Source organism: Ambystoma mexicanum, chromosome 5p (assembly GCF_040938575.1).
Source record: "Ambystoma mexicanum isolate Mex_15411 chromosome 5p, UKY_AmexF1_1, whole genome shotgun sequence".
Lineage (NCBI taxonomy): Eukaryota > Metazoa > Chordata > Amphibia > Caudata > Ambystomatidae > Ambystoma > Ambystoma mexicanum.
Genome location: NC_090930.1, coordinates 210,496,466 through 210,521,223, shown reverse-complemented (window position 1 = coordinate 210,521,223; position 24,758 = coordinate 210,496,466).

The following is a 24,758-nucleotide window of genomic DNA, read 5'->3' as shown; positions in this document are numbered from 1 at the left end:
GTTTGGGTGCATGCCTGCTTGTGTGATGAATACACCCTCATTCACACATATACACACTGCAGTGTCAGTGCAGTGCATATATGTGTGACCAGTGCTTTACGTGGCCCGGGACCAGCCGGGGCCGGGCCTGGCAGTTTCCAAAAAGTGGGGCTGCGCCGGGACCCCCAGTCCCACCACACCATGGTGGAACACAGTATACCACCATGGCCATAACCGTGACGGGAGATGCGCCCACCATTTTAAAGTCAGGCAGCTGTGTGACTGACAGAAGTGACAGCCAGCCACAGCATCACTGAAATTGGAAGTTGCAGTTTCAGCAACACTGTGGCTGGCTGGCACTTCTGTCAGTCACTGTAACATCCTCTTGTGACCCCTCAGATGAGGGGTCACAAGAGGAAGTTATGGTCCCTTTGATTCCCCTCCCCAAGTCACTAACCCTCAGCGAACCTGGGGGCTCCATGATCTCATCTGAAGATTAGATCCCAGAGTCCCCGGTTTCTCAGATGGTCAAAGACGCCTCAGGCTCGGTGATCTATCTGCAAAGCAGAGCACCAAGCCTGAGGTGTCGTTGTCTGTTGGCAAAGCTTTATAAAAGAGATCTTGAATTGTGTACTTTTCAAGCCATCTTTTATAAACATGGAAATATGTTACATATTTATATGTTTATAAAAGATGGCTTGAAAAGTACACAAACCCTAGTAAGGTGCGCACACAAGTGTGTGTACCTTACTATGGTTTGTGCACTTTTCAGGCCACACCCACCATGGAAGCCACGCCCCCGAATGAGCACCCTCCTTCCCCCACAATTTCTTACCGCACTTAAAGCATTGTGTGTGAGGGTATACTTCTGTTGAATGTGTGTGTGAATGAAGGCAGATGGTTACTAAATGTGCAAGTGAATGAGTGAAAGAATGCTGATTGCATGAGTGTATGAATGGAGAATGTACGAGTGAACCCATGGGTTACTTACTGGTGATCTTCCCTTATCTTAGTCCCACAATGGGTGCAGCCCCTGGGAACAGGCCTACTGGCAGTGTTGAAAGGAGGAAATATTAGCAGTATTGGAGACTTGCCCTATTCAAAATCAAAGGCCTTGCCTAAGCAAGCAAGCTTCCAAATGTATTTACTCAGCCTTACACAGGTATGATAAATGTGAATTCGCTAAATAGTCAATGAGCATTTTCTAAGCGGTTTCCTCAATGCTTATACAATAAATGAACTACTTGTAGAAGAGAAATGCTTATTAGTGCTTGGAAACTGTTACGTAAACATTCCAACGGATTGAGAAGTGCTTCAGAAACGTTAAGCAAGCCTTTCTCTTTGTCTACGGTTGTCTTCCGCCCAATAGTGGAAGAATGAGGGTCTCTGTTTCACATTTTCTATATTCCTCATTAGAGCCTTTACAAGATGTGAGCACTGTAATTTTTTTGATGTGGTGGAGTAGTACGCTTGAAGGAGAGGTAGTAATACTGTATGTAGTGAGCTAGGGGTAGAGTGATCTGTATGTGTTTGGCTGTTAAATCCAGAGGTATGATTTCTTTTATTTGGTTTCCAACTAAGGGCTAAAGCAGTACAATTTTTCAATTTACTGTAAGGTGTTTACATCTGTGGCATGACTGGAATATGGAATATCAATTTTGCAATTACGAAATTAAGAACTCACAATGGTGAAAGGCAATAAAAGCAAAGAAATTAAAAGGGACACAAAAATATGAAAGAAAACCAATCTACAGTTTGACAATAACATGTTGTCATGTTGCACTTTAACATGCATTACACCTGCTTTTAAGATATATATTATTGCTGTTGTGTGGACATTTCTCTCCTTTAAACTTTTTCCCTACCTTGCTGCTAAATATTATGCACCTTAACAACTGCTGCTATTGCACTAAGCACTTTAAAATTGCTGCTAAAGCACTTAGCACTTTACTTTGCTGCTAATGCACTAGGCACTTTACATTGTCTCAAGATTGCTTTATTAAGTTCGATTTGTATTACACCTCGCACATGTATGCGTAAATTTAGACTTACATGCCTATATATCTTTGTTTATGCGAGACCAACGGTGGACACGGTGGACACAATGGCTATATTTTGTCTAGTGCACACATTATGTTGTGGGGCTGCTTGGACTGTGTTGAGGCAATGGCTGCTTCAGACGTTATAACATGGGCAGACCTACCAGGCAGGGATCGTCATTTTTGGTGGTTGCCTTAGAATGGCATTATTTTTTGACTTTATTTAACATTGGGTACCAGCCTTTGTTGTCAGAGATACCATAGGAAAACGCACGTTTATTTTGAACGATGTGTATTTATATATATTTATATATTTTCTTTTATATATATTTTTCCTTTGACACTCGTTATGTACCTGAGGCTTTCTTTTTGCCATTTTTCCTCCACAGTCCTCGCAGCCAGCACACCTGTGCAATTGTTGCTATATTCTTAATCGAATAACATTTGTTTGATGTATTGACACTTACGATGTGTTTTTATTTTACTTAACACACTGCATGTTGAAGTGCCTTTAATGTTTTAAGATGGCTGCCATGTGTTCATCATTTTGTACCACCTCGTGAATGGGGACATTCTATGCATTTGTATCATAGAGGTTTTTAAAGCATGTATAAGAAGTCCTTCCATGAAACTCCCTACCTACGTGAACAAGCGGTCAGTGTACCGCGAAACGTGTCGTTTTGTAACCAGGCTTTCCCTTTTTGCTGCACCTTTTTATTAATAAAGAAACATTTGTCCTGCCTGGACTTGCTGTCATGCCTTTTCCTTGCTGAGACTAGATTTCGTTTCTCAGCTGCTCTTGGGAGTGCAACCCGTCGAATTTTGCCCTGTCCTAGGGCATTTATTTTGAAAGAAAAAAAAATATATATACATATATATATATATGTTACACAGTCCGAGGTAGCAGCCTTGTAGTTATGGTTAAGTTGCTCAACTCATAGGAAGAGCACTTTTTCGGCAGCTTATAACTTCGCTCCCTGTGGACGAATCCTCACCAAACTTTGCAGAAAAAATATATGGGCGCTTAGAATTATTTTGGGAAGTTTGCTGAGGTTTCGTCCAGGGGGCCCAAAGTTATAGGGGGGTCCCATAAACATTTATTTTTTCCATAGACTGAATGCGTGCTTTTGTAAATTGTGTGATAATCAGTCCAGTATTTTTTTTTTAAATTAGGGGAAATGGACCTCTTAAAAAATTAGTGATATCTGGTCCCATTACCCTGTTCGCTCCGCGGTCACATGTCTGATTGGGCTGGAGTGTGGCGTGATGTCGGCGGACATTGGACACGCCCAGTGGTTAGCTAGAGGGAAGCGTGATGCGCGTCATAATTTACAGTAACAAAGCCATGTTGTATCCGAGGACAGTGCGGTGCCAAAAGGGTCTGCAATACATGCTTTGCAGCTTCTAGTGGTGGGAAGAGGGGATGGAAAGGGTGGGGGAGTGAGAAGTGAATTATCTGATATATTACATTAGGTGGAAGAAGACGGTGATGTGGCAGCGGTATCAGTGCATACTGCGGCAATTAGCAGGTACGTCTTTAGGCGAGTACCTTGTGTATTGAATGCAGGTAGCCTTCGTTATGGCTGCATAGGTGCTAAGGCGACTTCTTTATGTTGTTACGAGTGGCAGGCTCCATTGCAGATGGCGAGTGCATAGCACATGACATGAGCATTTATACATAGGGTGTAGTATGCTTTGCTGTGTGTGGCAAGCTCCTAGTGCCTTGGATGCATGGCTGCAGGCCTTGCACCGAAAAGTATGTCCATTGGCTGCAAGTACGTTTTACATTGTTGCCTGGGGTGTGTGGTTTGTCAGCATTGTACACATTGTTGGTTGCATGGGTGTGGCGATTGTTAGCACGTTCTCCAGTCTTGGGTACATGGCTGGAGATGGTGGAGTGAACAGTCCTGCGGTGTGTCCACTGGGCAAATTGTTGAAGTACTGTGTGTTTAGGTTTCCATTGGATGGTGTATGTGGTTGGGTTGTCGCCATTGTGCAGATTACTCAGTATTGCACTGTATTATGCTGTAGTGGTTCTTTGTAGTCAAAAGAGTGTTGGGGCCAGGAGCAATGTTGTGAAGATTTTGTGGTTTGGTTGGAAGTAGTAAAATGCTATGTGAATGGAAGTCGGTAGGGATGCCAGAGGCTGTGTTATGTTTGTGGGTTCTGGTACCTGGTTACATGTTTGCATGCATGGCTGCATTATGTTGCGTGGTTTGGTTAGGACTGCCAGTGTCTGTGTTACGTTTCTGGGTTGTGTTACCTGGTCAAATGCTGGCATGCATAGCTGCATTACGCCGCTGTGGTGGGTGTGGCCAAGGCCTAGGTTCTTGGGTGCATGGCCAAAGGTCGTAGGCTGTAGGCCATGCCCGCAAGAGGGTAGGCCTTGGCCACACCCCCCGCAACCTAATGCAGCCATGCATGCTAACAATGTTATACTGGTGTATGGATGCCACAAGTATGTTTATGGAGTAATTTTTTTCTTCACCTTCGCTCCTTTGGATAACATTTTACAACGATACGTTGGTGCTTCGTACACAGTTACAACTGTGCATCTCTCCGAGGGTGGTCAACTTTACAGAATGGTTGTGAAGGACATTTTACACTTGCTGGAGAAGTAGATTGAGCTATTAAGCGTACACTTCTATATGGTGTAGGTTACAGTACTTGTTCCACATTAGGGAGCAATATGCCACTGCTTGCGTTGGCTGTGGTTAGTCCCTGAAGAGACCCTTACTTTAGGCAGGGCAATAAGCTATTGCGCCATGAAAGTAGTTGCTCTGTAGGACACATTTAAAATATGCAAAATGTACACAGCTACCCACATATACTTGCGGTTACGTAGAACTTACTTTTACCTACATGGAGAGAAGCTACTACCTTCCACATGATGGAATGAATGTACAGCTGCTACAGTATATCAATGTACATTTACAGGCCCTATCTGCTATCTCTATGTGTAGAGTCTTATAAATGAACAGCGTTGGTTGGCTGACTGTGTGTGCGCGATGGCTGCGCATACGTGGGTGGTATGGCCATCTTACACACTGTTGTGTCTTTCGGCCAGGACATTTCACGCCCTCTTGTTCACGAAAGGAAACATTACTTTACAACTCATTTACCGATTGTACTTCATTTCCAATGTCTGCTTTACAGTGAACTGAACTGATGGTGTTGCCTGTGTGGTAGATTATGGCCATTGGTGAGAAGGTTTAGTTGGCAAGTGGTACCTGTCAGTGTGTGAAGGTTGTAAGTGTGCAGTTATTTTTATTTCCATCTGCATTACATGTTGAAAGCATTCTTATTACGTATTGCCTATGTGAGTGTATATGTAAGGTGGAACGAATACCGGAATTGCAAGGCCTACACAATATGATATGGTTTGCATTTTGTGCAACTTGCTAAAATGCCATGGAATTTCAGTTAGCCATAGATATATAGAGAAATTTTTCGTTCAGGACTTGTTCTATAATGACATGATTGCAGAGAGTGCATGTATGTTGCCACATGTAGGCAGTCTCAAAGATTTCATGTATGGGTATGTTTTTGTTTCCCTATATTTGTACTAACTACATGAGAACTTTATGTGCACCCCATTCTCTGTTTAACATGGCCTTACCATTCTAGCACAGTAGTCCAATTCCTGTCTTAATCCGGCGATTCTACAACTGTTTGTAGGATTCTTTACAGGACTTCTGTGCAGGAGTACTATTTGTAAACACAAGTGGTGAGAGCCATTTACAGAACTGTTTTCAAAAATTGCTGGCATGTGTAATGCATCAGTGATTGCTACATTTGCATAGAAATGTACACCACTTGTATTGCAAAATTTGAATGCACCAGGTACTTTTGTGTTTGAGTCCTGTTTCCTTAGTAGACTTTACAATGGTGTGTTGCTAACAATTTCATATGGTGGAAGGTACTTTTGCAAGGTCATTCAAAAATGCAGCTTACCAAGTGTACTGGTACTCCTGTGTATTTCTGCACTGGACAGGAGTTAAGAGTTTGTAGTATATTAATTTGTCATTTCTCGTTGCCTTTCATATGGTGGTCGAGGAACTGCTGCAATGACTTGATAGAGGTGTGGCGCCCGTTACAAATTGATGTGTACTCTGTGTTGCATTTTCAAGGTGAAACGCCACTGCCTTTCAGAACAGTGGTGGTTGCGGCAACTGTGAAAGTATATAGTAAGAACATATGTTTCTTAATGGCATACTGAGTGCATTTGCAAACTACAGTACTTAAAAGGGTCAGGGGGATGTGTTGGCAGGAAGACTTAGTGTGTATGTGTAATGGGATGGCATTGTATATGAATGGGAACTTGACGGTTACCAGACATTTGGTCGAAAAAAATTGGTCGACCAGACAAATGGTCGAACCAATTTGGTCGAAAACCAAATGGTCGAATTTTTTTTTTATTTTCACCCCTTTTTTTTTGTTGGGGGGGGACCCCCAACCCCCTTTTTTTTCTAAAAACCCATTTTTGTAAAAAACGAAAACCCGAAAAATAAATATATAATTAAAAAAAAATTCGACCATTTGGTTTTCGACCAAATTGCGTCGACCAAATGTCATTCGACCAGTTTTAGGTCGACCAAATGTCTGGACACCAACTTGACAGCATTAGTACTGTTGGCGAGGGGGCAAAAGCATCACTTGTGAGTGCGTTGTACGAGGTGCAGTTTAGTAGGTGTGTACATTGCTGTACAAGTATTTTTATGCAAATTGGTTACTTGTACTTGTAAAGGGGTCAGAAAAAGTTTTGGAAAGGTGTTCAGCTTGGAAAGGAAAATGTTTTCGTGTGTGAAATTTCATTACCTTTTCTGCGTATATATGCTTTCTGCATGAGTGGAGCAATTATTTCACTTGTTGGTTTCATTTATCCACAGTTACGATTGCTAGTGTTGTTGATGCACAGATAATATTTTCTGCTTTTATATGTAATGATATACTCGTGCAGTGTGCAAGGTAAGTGGAAGGCACCCTGTTCTTATGCATGCAATTTTCTGCAACCATTTTACGAATGTTATACGAGATACGTTAGTGTGGACAACAGTTGCACAATTTCCAGACGAAAAGAAGAGATTAACTATTTGGATATTGCAATGGTTGATATGGGTAAGTGAAACATTTAATAATAATAATAATTTGAAAGCCCATACCATTGCAAGTGGTGTTTGATGGTAGGTGATGGGAGAAATGAGCGTATGTTTCCTAAGTAGCTTAGAGGCACTTATACCAGATGTGCAAAAGTACTGTATACAATATATTGATACCTGTCCTTTCTGCTGGTGGGAGGGGACGTGCATTAATCTGGATGCATACATTTTGCATAAATTTACAGAAGTTTCTACTACAGGTGCTTTATTATCACACTAGACTTGTACTGTGAGTGGTTTACGGTACACATGGCGTGTTGCATAGAAATTATATTGTTAGATGCTGAGGTGTTGGATGTGATTGGTGGATGCATGTGTAACGATTTAACAGTACCCTATGAGTGAGTGCTGGCAAAAGAGTAGTGGAAAGGGAAGAAGCACTGACCCTGCTTCACTAGGGCACGGTCCTCGCAGTAGTTGGGGAAGCACACGTGTCACAGCCTGCACTTGTCAGCATGTTGGCCGTGCAAATGGGACTGTGGGGAGTATCCAATCAGGTGGTGAGGGTTTGCCTCACTGGAAGGGGCGGTAACACTTTTTTTCATTGCTCTGTGTAGTGAGGATGTCAGAGATCGCGAGACGCACTGTCTTGCTAGTGGGTGTTGCCTTTGTGCAAGATCTGCACAGGTAAGCCCTGGAAAGAGGCATTGCTGAACATTTTGATATGGAAGGAGTGGAGGCTTTGTGGTGGGATGTGCGTGTGTGCAGCTTCGGTGCTGTGGTTGCACTTTGCAGACATGTGGCCACTGTCGCTACTGTTCACGTAGTTGTCATGCACTATGGGGCCTTGCATTTGGGTTACATGCCTTTTGCACATTTTCTGCATCAACTAAAGAAGTTGCTCAAAGCAGTGAAGCAGATTTTCCCCACTGCCATGGTCTTTTTTCATGTATACCACCAAGAAGAGTATGGGATTATCCGAATGTAATTTGTCCACAGCCAGAGGTTGGAAGGTGTTTAATTAACAGAAGCTTTTTTTAATTTTTGTGCACAGCTCAGATTTTCTACTGTGACAATGACATCCTTAATCCTAGAAATGTCTACTTTTTCCATGCTAATGGCATTTCTTTGACCGCCATTGGAAATGGAATTTTGTTTTACAATCTACAGGAATCTTTGAAGAGGTTCCTGTAAGAATGTGAATGTAAGGAGGAGAAGAAAAGGAAAACCCCCCAAAAAAAGAAAGTGTTTGCTTGCAAGTACCTATATAAAAAAGCCACAACTACAGACAAAATCTGCTACCCTGGTTGAAATGTGTTCCCCCATGCTCGTATACAGCACGATATGGCTACGGATAGCGCTGTATTTTCAGGAACACACATGCCTCATCTGGGGTTTTTCAGGCTGGTAGGCATGGCAATGGGACTGTGGAGCCTAACGGATTGGCCAGTCAGGTATCTGGGTGTGGGAGGCAGTGTTGCAAACTTGGCGATGTTATCCCTGCATTTAGGGGAAATCACGGCCCCTAGCGACTTTGCACTGTAAAAGCGTCTAACGACAAATGTAGATACTTTCTGGCATTGGTTTGGAAACTTACAGTATTTGATTCCTTTGCAATCAATACAAAAAAAGTAGGTAGATTGTTTGGCAGCCGTGTAGCTAGTAGTTGCACATTGTTTCTGAGTAAATACTGTGCAAACTGCACAAGTTGCATCACATTTTATCAAAAACTGGCACTTGCGTGATATTGAAAAAGTCTGGCACAAAAAAGATGGAAGAGCCATTGCAACTGTGGACCACTTTTTCATTGGTGCCTGAGCGAATTTTATGGCCCAGTTGAAATGTGACGATCACCTAGCAGGAGGTTCTGCAGATCAGATGCAGCTAGGTGAGGTGCTTTGGCAGAGCAGTGCATTGTGTCAGTACTGGAGCTGTCAAATTTCGGGCGCTTTGAAGTTTCATTAGTGTTCACACTTGTACAGCTATTTAGGGGCTGAACTACTTTCTGGGTTGAAAGCGGGCAAGGGCCCGGCAGAGGAATTTACATGTTTTTATTGATTTCCTCCACATTACACGGCCCGCGGTAGCGGCCGTGTAGATATGGTTAACTTGCGAATCTCATAGAAAGATCACTTTTTGGGTGGCTTATAACTTAGCTCTACCTGGACAAATTCATATAAAACTTTGGAAAAAAAACCATATGGCGCACTCTGAATTTGTATGGGAAGTTGAGTGACGTTTCGTGGAGGGGGCAAAAGTTATAGGGGGGATCCCAAAATATTACATACATACACTGAATGGAGAAAAACTTTGCAGAGGCCTATAGTTCAAACGACTGGATGGATTTTCACAAAATTTGTGGCAGGAGCGGCACCTTCGTCCAGAAAGCATGCTTTTGTAAATTTGGTGATAATTAGTCCTGTACTTCTTTTAAAAGCAGGTAAAATGTATGTGTAAAAAAATGTGCGATATCTGGCTCTGTTTCGCAGTTCCATTTCTCTGTTTGCTCTGTGGTCAAAAGTCTGATTGGGCTGGAGTTTGGCGTGGCAGACATTGGACGCACCCGGTGGTTGGCTGGAGGGAAGCATGATGTGCGTCATAAGTTTGGGTAATGCCGCCATTCTGTAGCCGAGGATAATGTGGCGCCGAAAGGAGCTGGAAAACATGTGTTCCTGCATATGGTGGTGGGACCATGGGATGTAAAGGGAGGGGGAGAGTATCCGTGCATACTGCACCAATTTGCGGAGATCTCCCCAGGCGACTAGCTTGTATGGTGACTGCAGGTATCGTTCGTTACGGCAGGATACGTCCTGAGGCGACCTGTTTGTGTGGCGAGTGCTGGCTGCCTCAATTGAAGATAAGGAGTGCATTGCATATGACATGAAAAGTTTGGCATAGGGTGTAATAGACTTGTGTGTGGTAAACACCTAGGACCTGCGATGTATGGCTGGACATGCGATTGTGCATTTCCAAAATTGTGGCCATTGCGCATATTACTGATTACTGCATTGTACTATGATGTATTGGTTCTGTGTACTTAATAGACTGCTGGGAGCAGGGTCAATGTTCTGAAGATTTTGTGGTTGGCAGTAGAAAAATACTGTATGAGTGGAAGTGGGTAGAGGTGCTGGAGGCTGTGTTATGTTTGTCAATTTTGCTAACTACCTACATTTTTCGATGCATGGCAGTATTAAGGTGCGGGGGTTGGGTAGCAGTGCTGGTGGCTGTGTTATGTTTGTGGGTTGTAGTACCTGGCCACATGTTCACATGTATGGCTGCATTACGTTGCCATGGGTTTGGCTAAGGTGGAGGCTCTTGGGGGCATGGCCAAAGGCCGTAGCAGTGCTGGTGGTTGTATAACGTTTGTGGGTGCTGCTACCTGGCCACATGTTGACATACATGGCTGCATAGGCCTTGGCCACACCCACTGCAAGGTCATGCAGCCATGCATGGCAACCATCTGATACTGCTATATGGATTTTCCTTTTTTTGAATTGCCTAGAAGGACTATATTTGGCGCAAATCATGCGTTCTACTGAAGTCTATTTTACAATGAGCTGTACCCCTGTTGATGGAGAGGTATGGCAGGGTTGCATTTTCTGCCACCATGTGGCTAGAAAAACAAAGTCAGGCGGCAATGTGTTACCATGTCATTGTGCATTTCCACTGCAAAGTGCACTAGTTATGTACACCTTCCTTGTGCACTAGTTGCAAGTAGGTTTCACATTGTTGCCTCATATGTGTGGTGTGTCACCATTGTTCATATTGTTGGTTGAATGGGTGCAGTGATTTTTGTTCCATCCTACAGTTTTGTGTCCATGGCTGGAAATGATGGAGTCCACAGTCCTGCAATGTGACCACTTGGTGATGTGTTGGAATATTGTGTTTAAAAGTGCATAGGGTTCCAGTGCATGTTTTATGTGGTTGGGTTGAGGCTATTGCGCAGATTACAGAGTACTGCACGGTACTATGCTGTATTGGGTGTGTGTACTTAATATACTGCTGTGCACAGGGCCAATGGTCTGAAGATTTTGTGGTCTGGTTGGCAGTACAACAATACTATGTCAGTGGAAGTGGGTAGAGGTGCCGGAGGCTGTGTTATGTTTGTGGATTTTCCTACCTACCTACATGTTTGTATGCATGGCTGTGTTATGGTGCAGGGGTTGGGTAGGAGTGCCGGTGTCTGCATTACGTTGGTGGGTTCTGGTACCTGGCCACATGTTCGCATGCATGGCTGCATAACGTTGCAGTGGGTGTGGCCAAGGCCTAGGCTCTTGGTTGCATGGGCAAAGGCCATAGGCCATGTACCGAAGACGGTAGGCCTTGGCCACACCCACCGCAACGTTAGGCAGCTATGCATGCCAACAATGTGATACTGGTATATGGATTTTATTTTTGAATTGTAAAGAGCCTGTACATTTGGCACAATTCATGCTTAGCACTGAAGCCTATTTTACACTGAGCTTTTCCCCCATTGATAGAGAGGTAGGACAGGTTTCCATTTCTGGCTTCCATGCAGTTAAAAAGACAAAATTAAGGTGGCAACATGTTACTATTTGATCGTGTATTTCCAATGCTAGGTACTCCACTTACGTACAACTTCTCTTAACGTAAATGAAGACATGTTGGTATATTGTACATGGTGCACTGCATATACAGCTGACTCAATATATACATGTACATTTATGGCCCCTATCTACTAGTTATATGTGCAGTGAGTTATGAATCAACGGTGTATGTTGGCACACTCTGTGTGCAATGGGTGCACAGACGTGGGTGTCAAGGCCATTTTATGGACTTTAGTGCCTTTGGGGAATGAGATTTTGTGGCCTGTGTTTCATGAAAGGAAAAAAATTCCTTTAGAACTGTTTAAAAAGATTGTATGTGCTTGCTAATGTACGAAGTGTAGTCACCTGACCTGGTTGTGTCACCGGTGTGGTACGTTATGGCTATTGGTGTGAACTTTTTGTTGCCACACAACACGTACGTGTGTGAAGGTAGTAAGGTTGCACTTACTTTTTTTTCCATCCGCATTGTATGTGGAAAGCATTCATGTTATGTGTTGCCTATGGTATTGTATATGTAAGGTGGAATGATTATCGGAATTGGAAGGCCTATACAATATGCTATGGCTTAAATTTTATACCACCTGTTGGAATGGAATCACATGTAGGTATAGATACAGAGAGAAAGTGTTTGTTAGGGACTTCTTCTGGAATGACATGCTTGCAGAGAGTGCATGTATGTTTCCAGATGTAGGAAATCAGAAAGATTTCATTTATGGGTATGCTGTTGGTTTCCAATACCTGCAGTAAGTACATGACCACTTCCTGTGGATTTACTGGTCTATTTAATGTGCATATTCTATTGCAGTACAGTACTCCACATTCCTGCCTTATTTCTGAGCCCCTGTAACCGTTTGCAGGGTTGTGTGCAGCATTTTTATCCAGTCCTATTATTTGTAAACCCACCTGGTGTGAGCCTTCTCAATACATGCTTTAAACACTTCGTGGCATTTATAATACACCTTTGCTGGGTGTCGATGTGGATGAATCTGGATGCACAAATCTTGGATATTTTCACAGAAGGGTGTACTGGGTTCGCCTGAGACTTGCACTCTGAATGTGTAACGCCATATATGGAGTGTTGTACAGAACTCATAGTGTTACATGGAAAGGTCTTCAATGTGATTGGTGGATGCGTGTGTGACTATTCAACAGTAACCAATGCGGGAGTCCCGCATAGAAGCTAGTGGAAAGGAAAGAAGGACTGCTGCTGCTTTACTGGGGTGCCACCCTTGCAGTACTTGTGGAAGCGTACATGCCACATTCTACGCTTCTCAGCATGCTGGCCAATGGGAATGGGACTGTGGGGATTCTCCAATCAGGTACTTAGGGTGTGGTTTACAGGAAGGGGCGGTAATACTGTTTTTCATTACTCTGCGTTGTGAGGCGGGCTGACATGGAGAGACACATTGTGTTGATTTTGGGTGATGCCTTTGCGGTAGATCTGCATAGGTATGCCCAGGAAAGAGACTTTGATGGCGATTTTGGTTTGGAAGGGGTGGGTGCATTGTGGTGCACTGTCTATGTCCGCAGTTTTGGCACTATGCATGCACTTTGCAGAGAAGGGGCCAGTGTTGCAACTGTTCATATTGTCATCGTGCAGTATGGTGGCATGCATTTGGGTTACATGACTTGTTCACGTTTGTTCCATCAAATGAAGAGGTTGATGCAGTGAAGAGGCTTTTCCCCACTTCCCAGGTGGTTTTCTCAACCATACCACCAAGAAGAGTATGGGACTATCCTAATGTATGTTGTTCCCAGCCAGAGGCTGGAAGGTGGCTCATCAACAGAAGCATGTCTGAATTTTTTGTGCGCTCGTGGGATGTTTTTCTGTAACAATGATATCATTAATTCTCAAAATGCAGAGTTTTTCCATGCAAATGGTATTTCTTTGTTGAGCATTGGAGATGCTCTTTTGTTAGTCCATCTACAGGAGGCGTTGAAAAGTTTCCTGTAAGTTTGCGAGGACGAGAAGAAAACAGAAAACCCTATAAAAACCAAAAATAAAGGTGTTTCTCTAGAAGCATCTAAAAAATTAATTTTAGAAAAGGCTCTTTTCAGAGCAACCACTAAAGACGAAATCCCCTACCCTGGTTGCAATTTATTCCCCCACGCCCATACACAGCATGAAAGCCCCATCCGGGGCTTTTGAGGATAGCAGGCATGGAAATGGGACTGTGGAGGCTAAGGGATTGCACAATAATGTTTCTGGGTGTGGTGTCTACACAGAGGAATGTTGTCCAGAACTGATAGTGTTACATGGAGAGCTATTTCGTATGTGACTATTTAACAGTATCGAATAAAGGTGTGCTGGAAAGAAGATAGTAGACAGGGAAGAAGGACTGTTCCTGCTTTACTGGCACGCAGCACTCGCGGTACTTGTGGAAGCTCACGTGCCATATACTACCGTTTTCAGCATGCTGCCCATGGGAATGGGACAGTAGGGATTATCTGTACTGAGGGTGTGGTTAACAGGAAGGGGCGTTAATACTTTTCTCCATTACTGTGCGTAGTGAGTTGGGCTGACATGGTTGCCATTACTTGCAAAGGTGATGTAGCATAGCAGAATTGTTCCGAAATCAATTACAGCTCAAAGCTATGTGGCCCGCTACTCTGTTCTGAAAAGCTAAAAACAGAATGCAGAGCAGCTCTGTGGGGTGGCCTTTTGTAGGGCTGCTGTGGAGACCTTGCAACCCGAAAAGAGGCCTACATCCTTCAGCCAAATACATACATGTGCAATAGCACATTGTGGGGTGTTTGTAAGTGTGTACTTTCCCATTAACACTCTGTAGATTGCGAAACATTGCACTTTTCCGCTGTCGAGGGTCTGGATCGTGTCTGCAAAATAAGGCCCACACGCAGTGTGGGTGTGGTCGCATGGTGACATCGTAAATGTTCTCGAATGGGACGAATGTTCACAGGATTATTTTTGGGCAGAATACTTCGTGCACGTGTGCATAGGTGTCCTATGCACACTGTTGGGATCTCCGGACTGATTAATAGTGCGACACTGTGATGTCATCAATGACATTTGTGATGTCATCTTTGATGTCCTGGGTGTTAGTCTTAGCAGTGCACAGTGGTGGCGTGAGTTATGGGTGCTTAGCTTACCATAACTGGTGAATTTCTGAGGTTTTTCGGTTATATACATACACACTTTCAATGCCCTTCATGTGGTGCACTATGCCTGCTACCAGCCGGTGCTCTGTTAAAGGTTAAGGGGTCACTTTCAAAATACCCAACTGATGTTATACCTGTTAAACACTGCACATAATATCCTTGCAGTTTACATGGCAAAACTAAAAGTGACAAAGCACTCGATCCAACTAGAACGTGCAACCAACTTTTATTAAAGTTAAAAACAATTCATAGTCAATATATTATCCAGCATGGGCTTACACAGTTGCTTAAACAGTCAAACAAACACTCATCTGTGTGCCACGTGTTCCACCCCTATGCAGGTACTTCCTCAGGCGAGGTATGTCAATCTGTTTGATGCAAACCTCTTTCTATTTCTACTTTCTACTGGGAAGCTGTTTAGTAACACGTCATGTGACTACTCGTGACTCATGTCCTCTTAATTGTAGAAATATTGACGGCTATCTTGGACCTGTGTACCCATACTTATCCATATAGACATTTCTACAAGATCATTTAATAATAATGTCTACTTTAATAGACATAATGTATTATCGTCTCCCTTATTAGTAATCTTAATCGTACCTAATAGTACTCCACAATTCGTTGGCTAGGCCGAATGGCCGCTTTATCATAATTTTATCACAGCAGTATTATCCTGCGTGTTGCACTGTGTGTGACTTTTATAAGCCTCAAAGTCAAAGTTTGTGCGGCGGCACCAGTGTTAGTTACAATATACCAAATTAGGTTTAAAACTTGTAACACATGATTAAGCATTTACTAAATTACATACATTTCATAAAATACACAATGTTGCTTAATGTCTATTCCATTATTTTAAGTGCTACAAAATAATTTACAAGGTACACGTTATAAATGCATACTGTTGCTGTAAAATGTATAGCAGCTTGAAACACTGGAAATCAATCAGATAGTTTCTTTATCAGTGCTAATGGATTGCGCAAATATATAATATACTCAAAATGGAACCTGACAATGTTGCGACCTAAATCACCATCCAATAATAATTGAAAATGGTAACTCTTATTCAATTGTTACCATTCACATATATTGAACCAGTCCTGTCCAAGTGGGCTAGGCATCACCTCTATACATCGTCATATAAAGTGAACAAGGGCAATACAGTACTAATTATCGAAATCTCTTGCTTGAGTGTGCAACAAAGCACTATTAATACATTTCTCAAATTACTGACGGCTAGTCTCACTGCTTGCAATACAAGCCTCAGTACTGGCCAGAGATCTTTAAACCATCAATAATAATCACAATAAACAACCTTCAGATCGCCAGTATATCATCATGGCTCTAGCAAACAGTTTCAGTTGATACCAAAATAAATCAATAATGTTGGTCAAGTACATAGTCTGATGTGATGTTCAAGCATATTTCTATGTCACTCTGATAGAATACTAATATTTAACTAATCATCCAAAAGATGTATGGCTAACTCTTCTCCGGGATTGGAACCCCCTGACTTTTTGGTATTGAATGTCACTATCAATTTGGATTCGAGTTTATGCAATTTGCGTTCTGTTACCTCTCCTCTTATGTACAGGTATATGTGCTAGTGCAAAAAATCTCAATAATGACACATCACTGTCATGTCTCTGCAAAGTGAACGGCTAATGGATAGTTACTATCGCCATTGATTATTGCTCTGTAATGTTGCAGTATTCTTACCTTGAGCGGACAGATAGTACATCCGATCACATGGGCAAATAATTCCATATGCCACAAATTTGGTCAGACAATTGTTTTTTGCTTAATATTCCACAATTTGTCACACCTAGTACCATAATATATTTTGTCTTTTTGATCGCATAAGTATTACATGGCCACGGTAGTGGCCATGTCGTTATGGTTAAGTTGCTGTTTCCATAGGAAGAGCACTTTTTGGCCGGCTTATATCTCCGCTCCCCCGGACAAATCCTCACCAAACTTTGCAAAAAAAAGTATATGGGCCACTCTGAATTCTTTTGTAAAGTTTGGTGAGAATTCGTCCAGGGGGAGCGGAGGTGTAGGGGGGGTGCCAAAACGTCTTTTTTCCCATAGACTGAATGGGGGAAAAAGCTTTGCGCACGGCTACAGGTGAAACCGCTGGACGGATTTTGACGAAATCTGCGGCAGGTACAGGGGCTTGGTCCAGAAAGCATGCTTTTGTAAATTTTGTCACCATACGTGCAGTACGTTTATTTATAATTATGAAAAAGTAGGTCTGAAATAATTAGTGATATCTATGTTCGCTCCGCGGTCACACTTCCCTGTTCGGTCGACGAACAAGAAACCGATTGGTTAAGGGGCTGCCGTCATGACCGCACACATGCAACGTCTCTGCCCATTGCTGCTGCGAGACGTGTTCTGCGTCAGATGGTTTGGATGGCCTGACATCTTGGATCCGCATTACCCTATTTTGCTGTGTCACAGAGCATTGGGAAAGGTTCACACAGTAGAAAAGGGTGATCTATGCATTTGTTCCTCGGCCGCCATGATGTAATTTCTATGGACACCTTGTACGTACAGTAAATGTGGGGGGTAATAACGATAACACTTCAGTCCATGTAGTGGGCAGGACTTTTTTAACTCTTGAAAGCACACGGGTATAGGTAGGCAACATTGAAATTGACAACATGCCATGAGCGCATTATTTTTCCCAATGGCTATTATTATATTCATTAGTATGCCGCCATGGGTGGTAGTGGCCAAGGGCTACAGTCTCAACATATGGGTGATTAATGCACTTGTTCTGGGGGTCAGTCGTCATGATGTAATGTGTATGGACATCTTGTACGCAGAGTACACTTATACCTACTTAAAGACGTATGTTCTATGGCCTCCTTGTACGCACAGAAAAGGAGGGGTCCAATAAGGCCAGTATTTGAGCCAGTGCACTGCATGGGGGGAGTTGTTACATTTTTAAGGACAAGTGTGGTGTTAGGGAACATTGAAATTGCCAACATGCTGTGAATACATTACTGTTTCCAATGGCTATTATTATATTCATTAGTACGCTGCCATGGTTGGCACATGCTACGATGGTTGTGGCCAGGGCCTAGAGTCTTGGATGCATGGCCGTCGGCCGAAGGCCTTACTTCCAAGACTCTGGGCCCTGGCCACAACCACCACCGCATGTGGCACCCATGCAAACACCCATTGTGTTGCATTTTCATTGCAAAGTTTTGGGGAGTGCGTGCACCCAAAAACAAAGAGGTGGTTGTGGGGAGATCCTGCACTCTTGGGTGCAGGGCCGAAGGCCATGCACCCAATAATACACTTATACCTACTTTATGACGTCTGTTCTGTGGCCTCCTTGTACGCACAGAAAATGAGGGGTTCAATAAGGCCATTATTTCAGCCCGTGCAGTGCACAGGGGAGTTCTTAGATTTGTAAGGACACATGTGGTGTTAGGGAACATTGAAATTGACAACATGCCATGAATGGATTATTTTTTCTAATGGTTATAATTATATTCATTAGTACGCCGCCATGGGTGGCACATGCTACGGTGGTTGTGGCCAAGGCCTAAAGTCTTGGATGCATGGCTGTCGGCCAAAGGCCTTACTTAGAAGACTGTAGGCCCTGGCCACAACCACCACCACATGTGCCACCCATGCACACACCCGTAGTGTTGCGTTTTGATTGGCAAGTTGTGGGTAGTGCGTGCAGTCTTGGGTGCATGGCCAAAGGCCATGCAACCAAGAACAAAGTGGTAAGTACTAGACTTGGAAGACACTGCACACCCATCCTATGTAAGTTCTACAGACATACACCTAGGAGGGAAGCCTCTGGGCAGAGGTACTGAAGGATAACGCAACTATAGAATAACCCCCACTACCGCACATCACCGAGGTGGTTGTGGGGAGACCCTGCAGTCTTGGGTGCATGGCTAAAGCCCATGCACGCAAGACTGAAGTCATAAGCAGTGGAGTTACAAGTTAATATAGGTGTGGTGGATTGTGGTTGTTGTGTTGATGCCCTAGTTTCTTCCCTTCATTGCTGCAGACGATGGTCTGAAAAGTAAATTTATAAGTAGCTAATATACAAGGACCATGTTTTACATGTGCAGCGATGGTTGTGGATAGGAACTGTACTCCTTGAAACTTGGTTTTAAGGCGTAGGTGGTAGGTTACTCACCGCAGATGAAAGGCCAGCCTACAGGCACGGCAGCATATTACTACCATAGATTAGATGAGTAGATTCCCATGTGTAGAAAATGCCTGCCAATATACTTACTCCTTACTTTGTTCAGAATCCATAAACTTTTTTTAAATTGGTTATCATACTTGGCGGAAGTATCACTTTTTCCATTTCTGTGATGAAGAAAAAGGTGTGTTAGTGTTTGCAGGTTTTCCACATTTACCACATTGCATAATAGACTTAACTTTTTTTTTTAGACCCTCATATTTAGTTTACAAACCAGTGTACTGTGCATTGCGCTCAGTTTGAGTTTGCTTTTCTAATCCTTGGGTCAGGGGAAAAAAATCCTTGTCGGATTTAAAATAACCTTAATTTCTTATGCAACTAAGTACTTAATTTTTTCCTTTCAGTGTTTTCTTCATTTTTCTGATCAATGTTATGTTTGTTGCCTTCCTGCCCATTTGTAACAACAGTTAGATACCTGTAGGCGTATTCTAACTGTGCATTTGTTCCTACATATTTGTGATACTCATTCATTTGTGTCGTTGACATATCCTGTTTCCTTTATCTTTCCCATTAATGTTTTCTTTTTTTGCCTTCCTGCCGATTTTGAACAACAGTTAGATAAGTATAGGCATACTCTGCCTGTGCATTTGTTTCCAACGATCTGTGATAATCATTTATTTGTGTCATTCTTCCATCCTGTTGGGTAGTTCGATACCTGTGGGCGTATTCTAACTGTTTGTAGTCTTTCACATACTTTGTTCACAATTTTGAAGTACACATTATTTCATACATTTTGGCTTCAAGAACATTAAATACGCATTTGTTAGGTTAGCTGGCAACCTCTGCTTTAGAGTAATGGTGCTATCATTACATTCAAACCATCCAGAATTCTTTTTAATGTATGCAGTGTAGTGACCTGCATTGGTTGTAGCTCCTGCATGGTAGGTTATTCCTACTGTTGTAAAGGTTTTCTTTCCAAGTGACACTTGACCGTGTGTAAATCCAGTTAGTTTGCAGTTGTTTTTGGTGCCATCTGCATTGTAACGTAGAAGCATAAGTATTAGGTAGGCACTATGTGATTGTATCAGTAAGGTAGAGCGATTGTCTGAATTGCAAATACTACATAATCTGCCATGGTTTGCATTTTGTACAAGTTGACGAAATAAATAAAATCAAAATAAAATCAAATGGAATGCTCTCACAATTTGGTATGGAAATATACACAAATCGCTCATTTGGGATTTCTTCCTGTATCACTTTGTTACAGAGAGTGCATGTATGTTTCCACATGTACGAAATTTGGAAGGTTTCATGTACAGGTATGCTTTTGTTTTCCAATACCAATAGTATGTACATTAGAAATTCTTGTGGATCTTCTTGTGAGCTCATAGTGAATCTTACCATTTCAGCAAGTCATCCAATTGTTGCCTTACTCCATGAACACTGTATGTGTTGTCAGGATTGCTTGTTGCATTTCTATGCAGCACTAACATTTGCAAACAATTGGTCTGTGCTGTGCAGGTAAATATTGTTAACAATTGGTGGCAATTGAAATAGAATATTCATTGCTACATTTGCATAGCAACTTACCCCACTTTCATTTGTAAATTTGAATGGGCCAGCAAGTTCTGTATCTGAGTGCATTTTTTGGTTTTTCTGTTGCTTCTTTGCCGACATGCCTGGTTTACATTCCCTAATAGGTTCTTCTATGTTTGCGGCAATTGATGAAACTTTAGCTTCTTTTCTTTTTTTTGCGGAATTTCATGTTGCATTCTGTTGCATTTCTGTTTCATTTACTTTTCTTTTACCACGTTTCACTTTATCTGGAACAGGGTATTGTTTCAGATGAGGGGTGTACAGTGAACACAATCTATTGTATTCTAGAATGCAAGGAATATCAGCTTTGACTTTACTTGAATCAAAGTGTATTAGTAACAGACTGGCAAGTGTACGTAAGCATGATAATGCTACGTAGCTCATGCCTTCCTTAAACACTGTCTTTCCTATATCTATCAAAGCTTTCTCTAGGGTAAGACCTTGGGATTTATGAATGGTAACTGCATATGCAAGAGTTAGAGAAAATTGCTCTCTACGTACATACATGTCTTTGACGAGAAGAAATCGAGCCATTGAGCGCCCTATCCTTTTCACTTCTGAAACTTTATCAAAGCGAATATTTACAAATGGAATGCTGCTATCACGTGGGTATGATTGAAAGCCAACAACTGTGCCCAGTCCTCCATTAACTAGCCCTTGCTCTACGTCAAGGTTACGTTTAAGCATTACTCTAAAATTTAATAATTTCAATACTTTTTCCAACCCAGCTGTGTTGGAGATTGAATTTTCTAAACTATTTAGTCTTGTTGTGGCTTGCTCACACATGGGTACTGTCAAACCATGTATGTCTAGTTTGTCTCTGGCGCTATTTTCTATTATTGCTTGCATTTCTTTCTTTAACATGGTTTCATTGAATTTGAAACAGCTTGCAAGAGTTGGCATTAAGGCCATACAATTGACATTTTTGTGCGATATTTGTTCCATAACATCAGTTGCACATGCATTATCGCCATAAAGTGCATGTGTATGCGGCTTTTTCAATAAAGCTTGTGCTTCTTGCGATAATACACCAACTCTAATACTTTTTAAGATTTTAGCATACGTGAGATCTGCAGATTGCCGCATGTTCTCAGTTAATTCTCTGTATTGGAAATGTTGCCAAAGGTTAACATTACCTATGCTACCAACAGTTTTCCGGCAGAGTTTGTGGCCTAAGGTTTTAAAAATCGGTTCACCTTTTACTGGTGTCAATTGTAGAAGATCTCTGAAAACGATAATGTGTTTCCCTGCAAAGAGTTCTTCGTTATTACTTTTAAGTACTTCTTGCAATCTGAGATGAATCCAAGCCAACATTAGATTGGAGACCATGCTCACTTCATCTATTAGTAGCATTTTCATTTGTTTCAATACTCTATGTAATTCCATTGCAGCTTCTGCAGAAAGTTTGTAGTAGTCTAATTTATTTTGATGCTCTACTGGAAGCAGTAGTAATCGGTGTAAAGTCACACCACCTATGTTGTATGCAGCTAAACCTGTGGGGGCTGTTACAACAGCTGACAGTTTGTTGTTTGTCAATAGTTGAAGGAACTTGCTGATAATTTTGATTAAGAATGTTTTCCCTGATCCTGCTTCACCACTGACGTACGCAATATATGTTTGTAATTTTGGCAGGTACATTCTTTATTTTCTTGTTGTACGCCATGCACAATTTGTTTTGTTACCTCTTCAAAAATGGTGCGCTGATCGTTGTTAAGTTTTGCTTGTTGTACAGTTAAGTCCTCTGTATCTTCTTGATACTGATACATGGTGTTTCTACTTCAGCCATAGCAACTTCAGCCTCATTTGCTATTAGTGGTTGTCCTAATGGTTCTCGACTTCCTGTTACAGAAGGTTGACTACTTTCGGAAGAGTCTTTATCTAGTTGGGCCTGAATTTCTTCTTCCTGTTGCTGCTCATTGTGTAACATTGTTTTGTACTGTGTAAAGTTAACATCGGTGATAGTGCTTTCATTTGCTTTGAAAGCATCTCCATAGCACTCATAATTATCAAGTATGTCTTCCTCTTTTCTCCATTGTTTGAAAAGTTGTAACAGAGACATGTAATATTGTTCTTTCTGTTGAGGAGTTTTTAATGACAATTTCACGTGATTAATTAAGCTTCGTTTGTTAAGTTTCACTAAGCTCCCTTCACAATCGGTCACTCTATATCTACGTTTGCTTTCATCGGGTTTTACATTATTTTTGTATGCAAAGTTTTGAGCTATGTGGTATAGACACATGCTTTCCAGAGTGGTACTCCTGTTCGGATAGTATGTGTCCAGTAAATTGTTTTTTAGAATGTCTTGGCTGTTGGGATCATTTCTGGCAATTGTTTCTATGTCCTCATATGATTTTAGCAGTCTTTTTCTAGATTTTGCAGGACCAAGACTGAGCCATACTATGTTGTCTGATTTTCCATACAAAGCAGTGCCGGTTAAACGATCTGCTGCTTCATAGGCCCCACATTCTCTATGAGAGAGCATTTTTATGCCTAGGCTGTACAATTTCTGTGATAATGTTTTGTCTTATGCTAGGTCATCCCAGAGGTCTTGAAGCTCTGTTTTTTCTGCTTTTGTTAAGTAGGCTTTAACATATCGTGCAACAGCTGTTGAATTGTCTGCAATGTACTGCACATCTATCTTTGCATTCCATAATAGGGCAATGATTGCATTGTAATCAGATATATTTTGATTCTTCCCTTCTTTTTATGTAATATGTGTTGTTAGGTGATTTACCTTTAACACTATGTCAAACTGAAGACATGAAGTTGTTTACTTCACTTGTTTCTGTCACTGGTCTAGGGAAACCAAAGCGGCATTTGGTGTATTATTTATCTTTGTTTTTGTATTCACGGCGACAATATTTGCCACATTTGTGTCTTTGAAATTGTAAAATCTGCCCATGCAGCTCACTATGTGTCTGTTGTGAAGGGATTTCCCATGTGACATATTTTTGGATAAACTGAAAAACAGTGTCATCACTGTTGTGCCCAAATTTTGGTGCACCTTTGATCCATAACAGCATGTGAATATGTAGTGCTCCTCTCGCTTGGTATTCTTTTCTCCAAAAGAAGTGTTGCACTTCTCCAAGGGAAGGAACAGTTTTATTGCAAATAAAGTGTAGCATTGCAATGAAACGATGATGGAAATATCTTGAGACATTAACTGGATCTAGAGAGCAAAGTTCTCCAGGTGTTAATATATCTATGTTGTTTTTGTTGCTGTTTGCTATGCGTAGGAACTCATGTAAATCTTCCCATGCATATTCTGCCCAACTTAGCGTGACAAACCAAGTTTGAGGTACAAGGTTTCTGGTCATGCAACGCACGTCTCCGTGCCGTCTAAACCAGTATTCCTTTGTACCACGCATGTTTGCAAACAAATTTGTTATACTTGATTGTAAAACCTCACCTTTTTCTTGTACTTTTTGTATTAACTGGTTAGCTGACATATTTTGAAAGTGCGTTCCAGATTTAAGAATGCGTGCAACTCCATAACATAGTGTTGCTAATTCACTTTCATAGAGTAGGTGGAATATGTATTCCACATTTTGTCTAAATCTGGGATCTTGCGAATACATTCGTAATGAGCGGTATTCTGATGCCCCAATCTGAGTGGGTCTATCATCGTATCTCCCACCTTTGCCAGTAGGAAATAGCAGTGGAAAAGCACGTGCTTCTATACTTTTTTCCCAAATACTCATTGGTGACCCTTTGGTTTGTCGCATTTGGTAAGTTTGTAGTGCATCATCTATGCTTTCATTGGAATGCAATGGATGAATTGTGTAATGGTCCAAAAGAGTGGATACTGTAGCTGGATCCAGAAGTTCGAATTGTCCAGTTTCTGATGGCTCTTGAATTATTTCAGTTGTTTGCCTTAAGCTTTCATCAATATTTATTTCCTTGTAGTACTCATCGTTGTGTTTTAGATATTGCAGTGCTTGTGTAACTTTGTGTAAGTTTACTAATTGTTGCCATTTTTTTTGTCCTTTGTTGGTACTCCATTTACCAAGACTATTAAAGAATGCTCTATTGAACGTTCCACTCCTAGAGTGTGCACATTTTCCATTACATCTAATGGCAAGTAAACTACTTAGCCACGAATGCCTTTCACCAATTCAGAGGAAGGTAAATTTGCTGTTTTTGGATGAAGGCGTATAATTGCTTGAAATGGGTGAACTGT